This window comes from Sarcophilus harrisii, chromosome 4 (assembly GCF_902635505.1).
Source record: "Sarcophilus harrisii chromosome 4, mSarHar1.11, whole genome shotgun sequence".
Classification (NCBI taxonomy): Eukaryota; Metazoa; Chordata; class Mammalia; order Dasyuromorphia; family Dasyuridae; genus Sarcophilus; species Sarcophilus harrisii.
Genome location: NC_045429.1, coordinates 423188268 through 423192942, shown reverse-complemented (window position 1 = coordinate 423192942; position 4675 = coordinate 423188268).

Below are 4675 nucleotides of genomic sequence, written 5' to 3'. Positions count from 1 at the left end.
CTTTTTTTTTTTTTTAAGATTTTTTAATAGCTTTTTATTTACAGGTTAGATGTATAGGTAATTTTACAGCATTGACAATTGCCAACCTTTTGTTCCAATTTTTCCCCTCGTTCCCCCCACCCCCCTCCCCTAGATGGCAGGATGACCAGTAGATGTTAAATATATTAAAGTATAAATTAAATACAAAATAAGTATACATGACCAAACCATTATTTTGTTGTACAAAAAGAATCGGACTCTGAAATATTGTACAATTAGCCTGTGAAGGAAATCCAAAATGCCAGCAGGCAAAAATATAGGGATTGGGAATTCAATGTAATGGTTTTTAGTCATCTCCCAGAGTTCTTTCGTTGGGTAACACATGACTTTTCAATCCCTTACAACCTAACTTCCTAACTTGAAACTGTTCTCTTCATACCTAAAAGAGATTTCTCAAATGCTGACTTTTAAAAAACTCTTCATCCTCCCTGAGTTTTCTGAAGCTTTTATAATAATGTTGAGATATAAAATGATTTGTCCAAAGTCACATAAATAGCAAATATAAATGTCAGAACTTGAAACTTCCAAGTCACATTTAAAGTAATTCCATTACACTATATATGCTCTCTCCAAAATGTGCATTGCTCAACATCAGTAGTGACACTCAGGCCTAAACAGGTTGCCTAACTCTATTCTCTATAAATAGTGCCTAACTGTACTCTGAGAATACTAATCAAGTCAACACTACTATTCCTAGAGAGAATATGTCAGTCAATTACATGCTAACTCCATTCATCTGACTTTACTGACAAAATACTACTCCTTGGCTACCAATTCCCCATATAGCTTGTCTTCTATTAGAGTGGCTCCTATTTAAGGGTTCATGACTATGGCCCAAAAGGTTTGCTCTAAAAATGATTTAATGGCATCTTAAATAGAAAATAATTTCCCAATTATGTTTACAAATATATTTTTCCTCTGTGACAATAAGCATGTGCATATTTGAAGGGTGATAGGTATGTTTCTGCATCAATTTAAAACCATCAAGATCATGTACACAATTTTGATATTCATGCAGCAATTACATCAAACTCTGACTGCTTCTGACTAAAAGCAACATGTTCTTGTGATTTCTCTACCTGTTATTAAATTGTTTACAAACTGCCACTAGGGTCTGACATTCAAGCACAAAACAATTCCTAGTGGATGGTCAGAGGTTATATACTCCTTTATAGTCTGTACATTGCTCCAATGTAACTCTGATGTTCCTCTCTGTTAGCATGTAATTATCATACCTTTAATCTATGTAATCATACCCTAAAGATATTAACATTAAAGTTTTTGCAGAGTAACTATCAGACTAAATACCATGATCATTGGGTACATATATTTTGTCATCTTGAAACTATTACAATCACAATATTCTGCAGAAACAAACATTATATTGTCTCTCACTGAAGCATTAAGATTATTTTTAAATTTAAACTTATCCTCTAGCTTTATTATTTGTTATCTAGTAGATTTTCAAATAACATGGTTGGCAATATTGGCCATTATTTCAACAGAATTTCTTAGAGTATAGTTGTATTCTGATGAGATTTTTTTCCCCCTTATTCTGATTAGTTTATATGTAAAGTGTTAAAAATGAAGCAATATATGCCATTGAACTTTACATACATTTATTATTTAATAGAATGCTCATTATAAGTTAATAGAAAATTAACTATTTTATTATTAGCTGTTCATTTATATCAATTGGTTAAGTGGCTAAAAATTTAAAATTTAAAAAAATTTAAAAATTAAAAAAAAATCCATCTCTCAGAAAAAGATTATGTAAAAGTTCTTTATTATTTTCCACCACATATTTGGGTGAATAAGCATTTTCATTTTATTCTTATTTAAAATAAAAATACAGAAATAAACTTAATGCAGGGTCATATGTAAGACTATTTGTCCGGCATCAAACCAAATAATACAAACAAAAATTTTTATATTTATAATTTTAAAACTCTAATTATAAAATAATTATGAAAGTTTTATATATAGCATTTTATAAGAATTAAAAGAAGTAATCCAGCAAGTTCTCATATGCTTATTATTATCTGTATGTCATATTAAGTTATGCATAATGTATTTATTGTTATGTTAAGCCTCTTCCAAGTTATAACTTATTTCATTAAAACTTATTTATTTTCAACAAAATTTATAAAATAAATTTAATGTGTCTTATAGGTAATAATAGAAAGCATATGAAGAAAAAGAGAGCCAAATACTTAACAGGAAATGCGATCACAAACTTAGGTAAATTGAATTTTTCCCTGAAACAATAACTTGTATTAAAAAAATTTTATGGCTTTCTAATAGGAAATAAAATTTAAAAAGTCATGGGGCATCAACTGCAGGCAGTTCAGAGTTTAAGTGCTATTACTAAAGGCCAGGTTACCTGATGGGTTTGAGAAGATCCCTGGCCTGTGTCATATAAGACTATAACATAGTGATAGGAAAGGAAATTAATTTCTTACACCAGCTTTCTCTTACATGAGTCATCAAATCTCTACAAATATCTGGCTTTGTCGCAGAATCAGAATCTTACACCCAACCCTCAAAAAATAAAATAACAAAGTTAAAATAATTTCATTTTAGTAGCATATAGGATCTCATGACACCGTAAATTAATTCAAATTGGTTTTTATAGGCATAGATGCATAGGGAAAAATATTCACCTGAAGTTCTCACTCTTCCTCTCTTCCAATAACTTAAAGATGAGTCAAATAGAGATCACAACTTTATGAAACTTTTGTGAAAACTAATTTATCACAAGGTAAATGAACATGCACATGAAACCCTAAGAAAGAATATAAGAGTTCACAATCCATACAGAAGTTTGCATATTTATGACAGTATAATAAGGGGAGTCAAAAAAAAAATAGGATTCTCTTCCTAAAATGGTGTTTCATGAAAAGGGGCAAAGTTCAGTAAAGATTGGGAAGGATAAAAATCCCTCCAGAAAGGGAGGAACAAAGTGATGGCAAAAGTCGAATCCTTTTCCCTTGGGAACTCCTAGACCATGAAAACATGCTGATCTACTAATCTACAAGAGTTCCAGATGCACAAGCACTTGCTTGGTCTGGTTCAGACTAATTGGTATCTGTCTTGACTCTCAAGGACACACAGGGGGTACAGTTTGGGATACAAACAAGCTAGGATGTGGGCTTTATCCTTAATATATTCGGGGCTTTCTATGTGTTCTAGGCCCAGTGTTTCTGGAAAATATGGTAATTCAAAAAGACAAGTTCAAGGGACCCTTTAATATTCCTTAACAGACAATAAGTTAAATTAATATATTAGGCATAGTTCTTCTAAGAGTTCAACTCAAATTGAGTTTGAGACATTTTTTAATAGTCATTTTATAAAAAAAATAGTTCAAATGCCAGAAAGTATGTTCTCTCTGTTAAGTAGGTATTTATTTTTTTATATTACATATTATAGAAATAGAACCAACTATGAGCCAGGTACTGTACTACATGTTGGGAATACAAAGAAAGGCAAAAAAATGGGGGTGGGGAAGGGAATCAAGACAGACATATAGCTTGGGGCGATTCTATCCCAATAACATCAATTAGGATTTTAACTTGAGCCTAAAGGTTATTTCCTCTAGACTAACAATATTTAAGGTGTCAAACTGATATGATTCTAGACCTTTACTCTTTCTTTGAGAAGAACAGTGGCCAGCCTTAAAGTCCTAATCTCCTGTTCTCCCCTTGATAGGAATCAAAATCTTCCTGGGAGAATGGTGGGTAGAGGAGATTTCTACGTATGCTTCCTTGCAAGCTACAGCTGGACAGACTCATGGGGACACATATAACCTATATGAGACACACACACCTTCACACTTTAAATGAGGAAGGATGTCAAACTGGAGCAAGAAGATCACTGGGATAAAGAGTTTTAAGACAAGGGCAGCTAAATGGCACAGTGGATGGAGCACCAGCCCTAAAGTCAGGAGGACCTGAGTTCAATTCCTAGCTGTGTGGCCCTGGGCAAGTCACTTAAATTAACCCTAATTGCTTCATTAAAACAAAAAAGAGTTAGAAGATAATGAGGACTGGTTAAAAAAAGGGGGGGATATTTATTCTGGAATTATGAAGATAAAACAACCGCCTTCAATAAGAAAGAGATAAAGTGACATTGTTCAATGAAGGATAAAAATAGAACCAGTTTAAAAACGTTGCAAGGATAAAGTTCCAAATAAGGAAGAATTTTCTAACAATTTAAGTTGTCAAAAAGCAACGACAATGGAAGATTTTTTTTTTTTTTTTTTTTTTTGTAATATAATGCATGAAGTTCCCCTCTTCCCCCAAAAAATAAACAAGGGGAGGGAGTTCTTCCTCGTTACTAGAATTGTTCAGGGATCTATCAGGAGCATCGCAGAGGGGGTGGCAGCTTGAGGAGGCTGGACAAAATGATTTCTGAGATTTTGTCACTGCTCTCCTCCAGGCCCTCCACACCAGATAACCCGGCGTGGATGTTCTAAGCATCCTCTCCCTCCCGCTGCCTTTCTCCCTCTCCCCATCCTCATCTCTCAGGAGGCGGGGCTTAGACTGCGCTCCGAGCCTCTAGCCGGAGAGGGTGGGGAAAGTGGGCGGGGCCTGTCAGGTTCAGTTGAAACGGATAGGACCAAAAGGTAGGAACGCAT